Here is a 14,801-nt window from a genome sequence, read left to right on the forward strand (position 1 = left end):
CGCTGCGTTTCATTTCCGGGTAATATTTATTAGCCTTACCATGAATAATGTATGTAAAATATTTAAGTAATCCACATTTAAATAATCCTTATAAATCATATATCATAATTAAAGTGACTTGCAAAAAAAAGCCAAAATAAAGTAATATGTAAAATAGTTGGCACAATCTGCATTGCAATAGGACATATAGAAGGAAAAAGTCCAAATTTAACTCTGAGTATTAAATTTTATCATAAAACCAATAATTGTGACAGTATATTTCCAAATAAAATGGACATGACGTTGCTTTAACTGCAAAATTTTGACAGTGGTGATATTTGAAATGACTCCTCAATTCATTAATTAGAGTAACTTGCTTATTCTTAAAGAAATAAATAGTGTTGTTCTGTTTTGGAACAGTTATTACTTTAATCTTGGAAGATCTCTGCCACAAACGTGCGTGCTTTGAAATATTATAATAATATACCAATAATGTCCTGATAAGGAGACCAAACCACAGCGGCGGCATGTTCAATGGCCGATCTTATCCCGTACCGATGGGGTACAATATAGACAAGCTTAATATGTATGTTCCACAAAGTTAACCTGTTTATCAAAAATTACTCCCAAATATTTGACCGCATGCACTAATTGAACTGCATAGGATGACTTAATTTTTATTGATCATTGAAAATATTAAGACTCAGAACATTAATCCGCAACAATACTGTGAATTTTTTAATTCTTTCTGGAGGTACTACATGTCTATTAGTTTCACAATAACCTTATAGATTTTTACTAGATCAGCAAACCTAAAAATTTAAATCAGTTGAAATCCTACCGCGCCGCCAGTCTGACTGGTGACTAGCTCGGTCTTTGGAAATTCAGTCGCAACAGAGCGTTTCTCCAGTGAGCAGCACGCATTCTGTGTAAAGCATTATTAGAAAAAATGGCGACTCGTGTACTATTGTATGGCGTATATTTCTTTCCGAGTACGCATTGCATAACTTAAATCAGTGCCCAAGTCAAAGCTTGATAAGGTTGTGGATCAGAAAGTTTGAAGGTACTGGTTCCAAACTCAATCAGAAGCCTGCGGGATGCCCAAGATCAATACGCACAGAGGAAACAGTTAAAGAAGCTAGGACTTCGTACGACGGGATCCCGGATTATCAACCCGAAAGAGGTCTGCTGAGCTGGCCAGATCAACAACATTCCTGCGCCGAATTTTGGTAAAAGAGCTAGAACTGCATCCATGCAAAATTCAGTTCTTTCAGCAGCTGAACCCCAATGACCTACGCCGTATTTTTGCCCAATCAATGTTGGAGCGCTTTCCAACTTTGAAAAATATTCTGTTTTCGAACGAAGCTCATTTTCACTTAAATGGGCATGTCAACAAACAACTGTCGCTATTGGGCAGCAGAAAATCCTAATTCGCCCAAAGCTACAGTTTGGGCTATTTCGGCACAAGGAATCATAGGACCCTATTTCTTTGTGGATGAGCGAAGCCCAACAGTAACAGTAAATTCTGACGGTTACACAACAATGTTTCGGGAACTTTTCTTCCCGCGACTCCATCAATTTCAACCATTTAATATGCAAACATGGTTTCAACAAGATGGCGCGACATGCCATACGTCTAACGAGTCAATTGGGGTCGTTTGAACGTTTGATCCCTTGTGATTTCTTTCTCTGGGGATACTTGAAGAGTTGTGTTTTCACCAATAGGCCACGCAGCATAAATGAGTTAAAGGAGACTGACTATTCGTGAGAAAAAAAATGCTATTCCACGCGAAACGCGTGAGCAAGTTTTCTCAAATTTGAGGCTCTGATTCGAAGAATGCTTACGTCAAAATGACGCACATCTGGATGATGTCATTATTAAAAAGTAGTTTTTCATCTGTGTACTTTAATTTAAATATACAGTCGTAGTGATATTACTTTTTTTTTAATTTTCACGATTTTTTCAAATTGTAGATGCAGATGTGATTTACAAATAAATTGAAGAGCAGAGGAACCCTGTGGAAAACCCGAGGTTACCCTTAACTCTTCAAGTATAAAATTTGGAATTTTTTCCTCTCGTACAACGAGCATCCAAGTAGGTAGCTTCTAGGCCACTGTCCCTGAATATGTAACTATCAGCTTTACCAAAAGCAATCTGTGGTCCACTCTATCAAGAGCCTAGGAGAGGTCCGTGTAAATAGAATCTACCTCAAAACTCCTCTCCAAGACACTCAACAGATCCGACTGGTACGCCAAAAAAATTAGTCTTGTAGAGCTTCCTCTGTTGAAACTAACCGTAGTAGCAAAAAGTAGAGCAACTTTTGAAATATTAAAATATATTTTCTATTTATGATTGATTTGAAGTAAATGGTATCTTATTATGCTTAAGAGTAGGTCGCCATTTAAAAAAATATTAAAATAAGTTTTTCTTTGATTTTTATTTTTTGGTACAATTAAAAATTAGTTTTATGGGTAGAAAAAAGTAGAGCATCGTTAAAAATTTATTTTAACATCCAATTAATATAGCTTAAATCTAATATTTTGTAAAATACTTATTATTTTTTATAACTACTCTGCACCGATTCGGCATTGACTTGATTACCTTCGTTATAATGCTTTCATCCAGGATAAACCAGGCTTGGTTAAGTTAAGGGCATTGAATAATCCATGCTTATTACCTACTGTATGTTTCGGCCCTAATTTTCTTGTCTACAATCTCCCAAAGGTTTTCAATAGAGTTCAAGTCAGATGATTGTGATGGCCCCTCTAGAACATTAATCATTTCCTTTCTTAACCAAGCTTTTGTGCTTTGTGTCGTTATCCCGTTGAAAAAAATGCCGTAACGACATTTCTCCTCAGCATACGACACCATAGATTCCTCCAATATTTACATATACTGGAACCGGTCCATAATAGCAAAGTCTATATATATTTCAACTAAATTGAAATAAGGTAGGTGAATACAATTTGCCCATGTTGGCAATATGCCCACCATGTAATGCTGGCAATATGCACATGGGCAGTTTGCCAGCTATTTGTCAGTAAGTTACTTATTGGTATAAATTATTACAGATATCACTGGGTAAGACAAGAAACTAAGATATTTGGAGTAAATGGAGCAGGGAGGACTTAAAAATGCAGTTGAAGCTGTGCAGGAAGGTAGAATGTCTCGTCAATGCCATTTCCAATACAGGATTTTTTTTTTTCAAATTAGGAAAGTGAACTGTCTGAAAGAACTATCTGTTTGGCGGATGTTGGCTATCCACTAACATCTAGGACACTCCGACGGTATTTTTAATTTTTGTACCGTAAATGGTATACAAAATAAATTTTCCACCATGTATCGAATGGCTGGTCGGCATTGGCTTGATTTTTAAAAAGAAATCCTGAAATAAGGCACAGAAACTAAACAGTTTTATCGTTAATGACCATTTTGAAAAATCCTTTTGGAACTGAATCTTATGGAAAGCCATGAAAAAATCGTTAAAAAGGCTGTCGATAGAATGTCGATGAAAAAAGCTGTAGGCTAGGCTTACACCATCAGCAAAGTGTGCTGGCAAAAAAAGGAGCGAAACGTGTACACCTCGTAGCTCCAGAGCACGGAGAAAACGTTACAATTGTTTCTTGTGGTAATACTTCTGGTAATTCCATTCCGGCGAAAATTCTGTTTAAGGGGAAGAGAATGAAACCTGAATAGAAGGACACCTTACCACCAGGATCACTAGTCCTTATAACGCCGAAAGGTAGTATGAACATTAGCACGTTTTGCACCTGGATTAAGCATTTGGCCAAGTATAAACTAACGGGAAAATGTCTTTTAATTTTTGATGGTGCTAAATGTCACCTGGACCATACAATCGTAGATGTAGCAGAAGAACATGACATTGAACTTTATTGCCTACGATGTAACACTACACACGAGCTACAACCTATGGACAAATTGGTCTTTCGTTCTTTTGAATACCACTGGGATGATCAAGTACTCCAGTACTGGACAAAATATAAAGATCGAAACATCACAAAACGGCGATTTGGTGAAATTTTTAGTGTTGTGTGGGATAAAAGCGTCGCACCAGTAAATATAAAAGCAGGCTTTGCTGCAACCGGTATTTTTCCATTTAATCCGGAAGCAATATCGGAATTGGCATATGCTCCTAGTGAAGTCATCCGAATAAGTGATGAACCAGGAGAGCCCATCGTCGAACTGATAAAAGCGTTATCCTCTACGCCCGGGCAATCAAAGATCCGAAAGAGACAGAGAAGTACGATTCAGATACAGATTTATGTTCAACAGAAACTCTTCTGAATACATCAATATAAGAAATGTTGGAGACCCCCGACAAAATTGTCAAAACAGTAAAAATATGAGACAAGAGGCCATAAACAGTCGAACACTTGTAGGGAAAAAAGACATTAAAAAAAAACTATACAGCAACGACTCTTTCCAATGTTCCAACATCTAGAACAATGTCAAATTTTACAGAATATAAACGATCCTTGGCACCTATATATAGCTTCAACATCTAAAGCAAAGAATAAAAAAACTACCAAATAAATGTAAATTTTTATTAATTTTCATATATAGTCTATTAAAAATGAATTCGAACGGCGCTAAAATTGAGGAACGGTCAAAAATCCACAACAAGGTACTAAAAAAAAATAAACAAAATATATGCGAGCCGTCCTGGTATACTTTAGGCTGTCTGGCCACGGAATCACCAGGCTCAACTTCAACGATCAATTTTTTGGCAGAGAGATTGGGTGGCGCGTGGCGGAAAATTTAAACCTGATCTATTGTGCGATATTTGAAGTTATTCGCAGAATTACAGATGTTTTACAATTGATGCGTTAGCTGAAGACTGATAAGAGATATATTTAAATAGAATTTAATTTTATTTTAAAATTAATAATATACCAATTCAAATGTTATTTCCTCAGCGTCTTGATCATCAAAATTCTCTTCATCGGACCCACTTCCACTACCTTCATTAATTTCGGTAATATCAAAAAAACTATGTTGCATATCAGTATTAAGCATACCAGGTAGTGTAACTCCAAATTCTTAACAAAATTTGACCCGTTATCGGTGACAGTTGCAACGATTTTATTTGTGTCTAATCCGTATCTCATATGTAATATCTTCTAAAATACTAGCGATTCGATCGTATGAATGAGTACCTTTAAATCTCTGACAGGCCAGGGTCACTGATTGACGGCTAAAGTCTTCATTTTTCCAATGGCAGGTAACCCCAATAAAACTTTCTTTTTTTTTCCTGACCATATGTCAGCAGTTGTACAAATATATTGAATATTCAATAATTCGGATTTTAATTTTGCTTGCCTTGAATTGAATTGTCGAAACAGTGGGCTGCCAAGGCAGTTATGCATATAGGTCTCCTAATGGACCCGTCATGCCCCACCGGGGGTTACCAGAGCCCAACGGCCTTAGAGAAACCAATAAGGCTCTCTGGTCTGAAGGACTTAAAGTCATTCGGTACACTGAAAGTGTTACCCAAGTATTTGAACCTGGCGCGCATGAGTGCTGGGCACTCCCCGACTATATGGTCAACGGTTTCATCCTCCTCACAGCACCATCGGCATTCCGGGTTGTCCGCAATACCGATAGTATGGAGATGGCTTCTTAAGTGCCAGTGACCGGTTAAAAGACCTGTCACTAGCCGAATTTCGCGTCTTTTTAGGCGCAGTAGATTTTTGGTGAGACAGGCAGAGGGCCCACCTATGTGCGCTTTGGCCTGTCTTATACCAGGGGACTCAGTCCATCTTTGGTGGGTCCACTTGTCCAGCAGACCCTTCATTGACGCGACCGCAACGCATTTGGCGATACTAACTATGGGCTCCGGCCCCATCGGCACATTCGCGGATCCCAGTCTGGCAAGAGAGTCCGCTTCCTCATTACTTGCATGGCCTGCGTGGCCAGGTATCCAAACGAGCTGGACCCTGCAGCCAACCTGCACTAGTTTTTTCAGGACTTTTATGCACTCTAGTACAAGCTTGGAGCTTACCTTTGCGGCCGTGATAGCCTTAATGGCAGCTTTGCTGTCCAAGCATATTGATACGACTGTATTGCGGTGTCCGCAGCTTAGGATTTTCTGTCCGCATTTTAATACAGCGAATATTTCGGCCTGGAAGACAGTGGCGTGCTCCCCCAGCGAGTATGCCCTACTGGTATGTGGGATCCCACCACAAAGCCCTGATTTTGCTTGCCTTTCTTTGAATAGTTCTGAGATACGTCGAGTCAAATTGTTTCTGCTAACCAATTCAAGATTAAATCCATCAAATAACTGTCTAAAACTTGGATTTTATACTATTGATAATGGACTCATGGTGGTAATTACAAATCTAATCAGTCTATTTTCGAATTCTGTTTTATTTATTGTTTTTGGCCCTTATTGTCTTGCAAAGTAGTTTGCTGCTCAGCTGCAGAACTAGTTATTGCATTTTTTAATTTATTTTCCTTTTTAGCAGTTTCTGTTTTTTTCATTTTTATATTTAATATACTCTGTATAGGCGTTCTGATGAGTTGTTCTTAAGTGTTTGACGAAGTTGGTTGTGGTTATTACGGAACCCTTTATTTCTTTAATTTTTTGTTGGCAACTTTTACAAATCGTCAGAATATGGTTAATCTATAATTTGTTTCACCTAGAGAATAATTTTTATTTAAAATCATAAAGCTCAAAAATAAAAGTAGTTCTTTCCTCAAAAAATTTCCCGTCCAGAATGGCATTTTTTGCAATTCTTTTTCGGATGTTTTGCAGATTCTCATCATCGTCACCATCGGAGATATTGGGAGTTTCAGTAATATTCTCAGCCTCAGTCATATTTTCACAATTATTACGCTTGCGTTTTTTGTCGATGTACTAGGTGTTACGCGGGTTACAATTACGCTGTCAGAGCTACTGTGGTCGGCATTACTTCCACTTTCTATTTTTGTACTTAAACCTAATCTAATATAATACCTAAAAAGGTAAGTACCTTTTATTTAAATTTTTTTCAACATAAAAACTAAAACAACCAACCTTCTTCGTTACAAGTGCAGTGCTAAGTATGATACGAATTTTATGATAATAGCTAGCCCCAACACAATATCCTATGCCACCAGGTACAAAGCCAATATTATGTACTGTATGTTAATAATCAGTGGCGAAGCGTACGAGTAGACAAGGTAGACACTGTCTACCCAAAATTATCCAGTTATTTGTCATTAATTTATCACGTAATTATTTCATGTAATTGAGTAATTGTTGAATTAAAATTTTAAAAAAATAACACAGAACGTAGTCGCTATCCTTACTATTATTATATAGTATCTAAACATAATTAATCCGAAGGCGCGCCCCGCTTGCCGCACCGATTAAGGTAAAAATACAGGGCTGACACCCAATTAATGTATACGAGCCCCAGGAAGACACATTGATATTTGTCTTCCGAAATTTGGAGCATATCGAACCAAATACGCATCAAGCAGGCTACAGAGGTCCGGCCGCATTCAGCCTATTACGTATGCAAAATTAACTCGCGGGGAAGACATTCGAGCTTTTGTCTATCGAAGTCGACCAGCTATTTTATTATGCTGTTGAGGGTTATTGTTTATGGACACGCTTGATCTGGTCGGCCGCAATACATCTTCAGTTTTGTCTGCATTTGGTGGGGGCGCGTGCTATAGTAATTTAATAATTAGTATTTTTATTTTTTGGTGTATAGAAAAGGTTTTTTAGTGGTTATTTATGAACGACTGTTCGATATTGGCAATTGTATTTTAGTTGTGTTTTTTTGTAAGTAGTATTTATTTTTATCTATCTATCTTTTTATGCTAGTAGTAATTATTTATTTCTTTTTTATATCACTACATAATTCTTCTCTTTGAGTTAATATTTCATGCGCTTTCATTCTGTATTTCATTAAAGTGAATAATATTGTATAATAAATTTTTTTTTCTAATTAATGATTTTTATTGTTTGTCTACCCGAAAAAAAAGTCACGCTTCGCCACTGTTAATAATATTCCAAAAAACGAAAAAATTGAACCGATAAAAACAGAATCATAGAAAGCGCAATTAAAGACTGAATCCATCTCCAGAATTGCCACCGTCCCCTCTACTCAAATAAATAAGTCCGGCACGGCCGCTAAAGAGTCAAAGCGCACCGCCCATAGAGTAATTAAAAGTATTTATTATTCATTTCTCTATGGCACCGCCACTATAGCGGCAAATTTCTTTGACGGGCGCCGCGCGATATTCGGCGGTGAACGAAATACTCGTATAAAATACTTGCATTCTACGAGTAGAATTTTACGAATACATTTAAATTTACTTAAAAGTAAGAGTACGAGTATTTTTAAATAAAAATACATGTAAGTAAAAGTCACGAGTAGTATTTTTTATCCGTAACCCAAATACGAGTAAAAGTATTCGAGTACTTGGGCAGCACTGGCCACGACTACCGCCATTTTGCGTGATTGTGTCCTTTCAATGTCGGTCACTTTGACAAAAATTTCAGTTGTGCCAATTGTAGAGTAACAAACCAATTAAAGTTTTTAAAACGTTATGTTTACAAAAATACAAAATAGAAAGTTAGATCTTCGTTAAAATGATGAAAGAAAGAATTTCGTTAAAATGTATGAAAGAAACTAATCCTCACCTAAAATGAGACAAAGTTTCAATCAACTTGGGATAGATGCATGCACTTTAAGATATTTGTTTTATTATTCTGATAATCTTATAAATCTAAATTTAAACTTGAATCTTATAAATCCTAATACTATCAAAATGATGATCTTCATTTTAAAGAAAACCACCTATTTTTAAGTTATAGGCGTAGTATTTTATATTCGTTTGGATTTGGGATTCAGCATGTCGCGTCGTTTTTTGTCGAAAATCTTTTAAATTTTTTTGATTGTATAACAGCCCTATTCATGCGCCGAGGGTTGTTTGTGTTAGCATTTCTGGGCGTTGCTTTCCGGAGATGTTTCGGTCGCGCGACGAGGGAACGGCAGAAAGTAAAACCTAGCCATCGAGGGTACTACTTTAAAAAAAATATTTATTGAATCGTATTTAATTTGTGTTGAAGTGGTTTTCTGAAGATTTTCTACAGGTTAGTAAATTTAAAACTTATTAGTTTTTATTTTTTTTTTGGCAATGTGTAAGTATATTTTTAATAATGTTTATAAATTTAATATTTTATGTAAATAGGAGGAAATAACTGATGCATATATTTATCTAAAATTGTTTCATGCTGAAGAGAAAATTAATTTTTAAAGTGATCGACTGAGATAATTTATTTACTTAAAAAGTATTATTTTATTTAAAAAGTAAGCTAGAGCCTTGTTGAATGTAACTAACATTTCGACCCTGACTGGGTGAATATTCAGGCGTAAATCATACCACAGATAAATAAATATATGTTTCGCGAATTTGCCCGTCTATCTGTGATAATACCTAGAATATTGACTCAACTATTTAACTCATAGCTGGGTAGCCTCCCGTATGGGACCTCAGTACCTTCTAGTGATAGCTGGATAACTAACCCAACTCTCTTCAGTTTTAAATGAATAGTATGTATGAGGAATTAGACAGGAACAGTAAATAAATTATCTATATTTTTTGTAACAGAAGGCAGAACTTATTACTCAACATGATTCGATTTTTAGGGAATTGAGATCGAGGGTTTCTCTGCCGTGCTCTTTCCTCTCGTGAATTCCAGGCTGAGTACGCATGGGCGAAGATAGAGACTCAAAAATGGGAAGGCTAAAGCCCCCATCCAGAGGCAGAGTTACACGAAGAGGTAAGGGGGTGGCCATTAAAGAAAAGTCCGCCGGAAGTAACACATTTTTTGGTGGGCACCTTCATTTTCACTTATAAGCCGTTAAAATTATTAAAAAAAAAAGAATAGTCTCAAACAGCTTCTATTCTAATTTGCTATACTGTATACATAATATCATGAATTTGTTTTACTTTTATTTTCATATTAGGTTTCATCTAAGGAACACGCTTCCAAATTTTATTGCAATATCCATAATGTATGAACCATTCTGTATATGTATTGGAGTATATTGTATACACAGCAAAAGTCAAAAGTCGCTAGTTTAAAAAAAAAAATTAAACTTTCAAGAAAAATTTCAAAGTTCAAAATAATATCATTTTAATATCTAATTGTCGGACTTAATTAATTTAGACAAAGTTAAACACGACGTTTCGGTTGGTAAGTATCTCCAATCATTATTATATTAAAATGTTATATTAAGTGTAAACTAGCAGCTTACACTTGATAACGGTTGGAGATACTTACCAACCAAAACGTCGTGTTTAACTTTGTTTAAATTAATTAAGACAATGCAAATCCGACAATTAGATATTACTTCTCCATTGTCTGCCACCTTCAAAACCAATATCATTTTAATAAAACGCAATAATTCTTCAAAAACAGTAAAAGCACCATTTATTTAAAATGTCTTTAAATAAAATGAAATCCAATAAAATTATCTTATAACAACTCAAAGTTTTCGATTTCCTTTTTTTAAAAACTCTTTTAAAATTTCATCTGGCGACAATGACTTTCTTAGATCACTTTCAATACTGGTTAGTGCTAAAGAACTAAATCGATCCTGACCCATCGTTGACCTAAACCAATTTTTAATTCTTCTCATTGTTGAGAAAGAGCGTTCGCAGGACGCGGAAGAAATTGGCAAAACTAATGCTATTTGCATAAGGGTATATGCATTTGGAAAAGTATCTTTCCTTAATACATCTTTAATATCAGAAATGGTAATGTTGTGGCTCTGGCTTTTATTTATGCAATTCCCAATAACGGTCAATTCAGCTTTTAATAGCTCCTTATCGATTAAAAAGGTATCTCCATACAATTTAATGAATTCCAAACTACTATCAAAATCCATCTGCAAAAAATTGAAGACAGATTTAGCTAATTTCTGACTTTCGGAAGAAAATCTTACTTTTAGATGATTTAATATATTGTCGAGAGACCTATAATAAATTCAAATTAGCCAAAACTTTTGTGCTTCATTTTTTATCAAAGGTGAATTTAAGAACGTTTCTTCGTGTACTGCGGAAGTGGCAGCTTCAACCACATATTCTTTAAGTCTTATACTTTCTGTTTTTTTACGTTTTGAAGACCGTATATGGAGGCATATGTCATTTTGTTGTGCTAAGTTTTCTATGTCTAGCCATAATTGTGCGAAATTTTTTTCATCACGCTTTTTCTCCCGTGTTGCAATGGTACCGTTTATAATATTTGTAGAATCTGTTAAAGTGCCCTTTTCAGACTGTAATCGTTTGCTTAAAATGTTCATTATTTTCAATATATCATCTAAAACTATTAAACTTACTATAAATGTTGAACTTTTTATATTATTAAGTAAACCGATTGCTTCTACAGCATTTTTGTCGGACTTCTGCTGAATCTGGAACTCGAGGGCTTTAATTATGGCACACAAGTTTTTTTTTACGGCTTAGCAGCTTGAACTTCGGCAAGTCTACCGGGTATCTCAGAGGCGCCATAGTTCAACTTTAGTAAGATTTAGTTCCTTTTGAATATCAACTAGAACACTGTGGGTAGATGGCGAAGCAAAATGTATATAAAGTGCTTCAAGTGTGTTAAAGAAGTCTCTTACAAAATCAATTCCCTTACAGAAATCTGTTACCACTAAATTTAGACGATGAGCCATACAATGTATATATATGGCTGATGGACGAATTTCTCTAATTTTCGCTTGTAGACCGCTAACCCTACCAGACGCTTGCACCATCATAGCATTGGGCAATAATTGGAATATTTTCTAATCTGGCATTTCTAAGATAATTTAATAAAATGTTGCAAATACTTGTAGTCACGTTCTTGAGAACAGTTTACAAACCCCAAAAATCTCTCTTCAATTTCTAATCCCTTAATATACCTTACACAAATAGACAGTTGCTGTTCCTTAAAACTTCGCGCCTCATCTACCATCAAAGCGAATATATATGAATCCTTGATTTCATCACAAATGGTGGTTAAAATCATGTGTCCACTTATGTTAATGATATTATTTTGTATATCAGAACTGCTCAAATTAAAATATTTTTGATGTTGCTCTTTAAATGTGGGATTGTACCTGCTAACTAGTTCACAAATTTCTTTAAAATTACCTTTATTTTTTGAGTCTTCTGATTCATCATGACCTCTTAGGGCAACACCCTGGCGACATAAGTTAAGTAAGATATCCGTAATTATTTTGAAATATTCCCTATTTTTATTAACCTGTTCTCTATATGCAGAAGATATTGGTGTCACGACAGAACCTGTTTTTAATGACTCTTTATAAGCTACATATTTATGATTATTTTCAATATGTGATTTTCCTCGAGCATGTTTGGATAATTTTTCAGCAAGTTTCTTCCAATTTCTGAAGCCTGTTTTAGTAAAAGTTGCTTCCACATCGTCCTTATTTGCAAACAACCGGCAGCAAAAGCAAAATACTGCATCGTCATTTGTGCTGTATTCAACCCAGGTGTACTGTTTAAAATATTTCGATGAAAAACTTCGATTTTGATTCCCAACTTTTGTTGATGGATATTTCTCTAATATTGGTTGCCTTGGTCCCGTTTGAAGAGTGCCCAGATAATGTAAATACTGCGTATTAGGAGTTTCATTAGAAATATTGTGCGGCAGCTCTGAAAAAGAAAACAACCATTTTTTTAGATATTAAAGTAAGTAATCTTAATATTGCGACAAAATTCAAAACCTGTTATTAGTAAATTAACCTATATAGTTACTCAAAAAAAAGTTCCTATAAACATAGGTCCCAAACGCATTAAAAAAATGTTGAGCTACAGGGTGGTTAAGTTTTAACAAAAACCCCTTTTTTATGACAAATTCTATGTATCCACAGCCATTTACCAACACACCATTAAAATTTTAGTGTTTGCTCAGAGCCCATATGCACATATTAATATGTGCATGTAGGCTGTGAATTGAATACTTTTGTAAATAAAAAAATGGTACGCCCCTGTTTTTTTGTATTAGAAAATAATGTTTAATTTTTTTATTACATTCATAACATATTATTTGATCTCTTGCACTTTATTTGCTAGTTGCACAACAACCCTTAGATTTGTATACATAGATTAGTCAAGTGGGTATATTACTTAATAAAAGTTTACCATCAAATCTAAGACGTTATTTACATTTGTTTATAGACCTAAATATGTTTATAGGAACTGTTTTGCATAATTTCGTCCAGAAAATACGTTTCAAAATTTTTGGCAGTATAAAAAAAACACCTTTTATATTATAACTCTACAATATAGTGAGATAAACGAAACTAACCAGTGTTTGTATATCTATACATAATATAAACCTCTTATGTTGCTTAAACGTTCATTCGAGATACTTTCATTTATTTCAGTATTTTTTCCGCTGGCGCTGCAACTGGGAATAGCTTTCGGTTCGTTGTTTTCGACGGCGGCGCTGACTTCAGCAGGTTCTTTTGGAGACTTGGCAATTTTCGAAAAAAAAGAACGAATATCACCACTCACTTTCTTCATTTGGACTTTCGCCTTCTGTAGCTACAGTAGAAGCAAAGTTTAAATGCGAAAACAGTAAAACAAAAGTTCAGAAAAGTTCCAAACCGGAAAACTTTACTAAACAAAACAAATTTAAGTAAATCAATGCACGGTGTAAAGTTTTTACATCAACGTAATCAGCTGTCTTAATAACTCGTAATCTCGATTTTAACATGTGTACCAGAACGGCAAAATGCAGGCTAGGACTAGCCACAAAACACAAGCTCAAAGCCGCTCGCAGGGCATAAACGCATTGCGCGACGGGCGCCGGTGTTTGAAAGACCGGCCGCTATTGGTCAGTGAGGCGCCGACCGACACGCGGCTGTTTCATTCGATTTTTGAATTAGAGATTATCAGCAACCGGCAATTGTATTCCTATACCGCAAACAAATAAACAGTGTCGCGCAGCATGCTTCTGCAAAATTCACAAATTAAAGAGAGGATGATGGCAAAAACTGGTCGTATGTATTAATTAAAATATTTCCCAAATTAATTTAAAAAATTAATAAAAATATTTCTCCACAAAAAACAATTTTTTTGGGGGGGCTAATTTCATTTTAAAGGGGGCTAAGCCCCCCAAGCCCCTCCCTAACTCCGCCCATGTGAGTACGGCGTTGTTTTTCTACATAAATAAACTAAGTAGGTGTATTATCAAGACTGCATTTTCTTTAATACCATCCTAATAATTCAAATTTCCCTAATTTTGTCTTGTCAAGCGCATCCGAGGTAAGTAAAAGAGAGAGTGATTCTGTTACAAAACACAACGTAGGGAAGGTATTGGTTTATTATTTATTTATTTTTTTTCTCATTCGATCTTTTCTTATTTATTAAAAAAAAACTTATTTTATCCATTCTTTATGGACGAACCTGGGTTTGTTATACTACAATTTAAATTTTTGCTTGTAGTTACTTTACAAATTCAGTTAAAAACACTTTTATTTTCTTTCTATTTTTACTATTATGAGTTATACTTTCCTTCCATGTACAGTGTTTCCACATTAATAGGTACAACCATCTATAAAAATCAAAATATAGATGATTTGGTGAGGGTTTGTAATTAGCAAGGGTTTATATAGGAAAAATATATTATTCTATCAACAACTCTATATATTTATTATTCAATTTACAATAATTCGGTTTTGAGAAACAGTGAACCAAATACCTTTAAATAAAAATAGTGATACGTTATTCACGTATTAAATAAGGAGAAAGATACATCCAATATACCCAAGCGTCGTTTAAAATC

This window comes from Anthonomus grandis, chromosome 22 (assembly GCF_022605725.1).
Source record: "Anthonomus grandis grandis chromosome 22, icAntGran1.3, whole genome shotgun sequence".
NCBI classification, from domain to species: domain Eukaryota; kingdom Metazoa; phylum Arthropoda; class Insecta; order Coleoptera; family Curculionidae; genus Anthonomus; species Anthonomus grandis.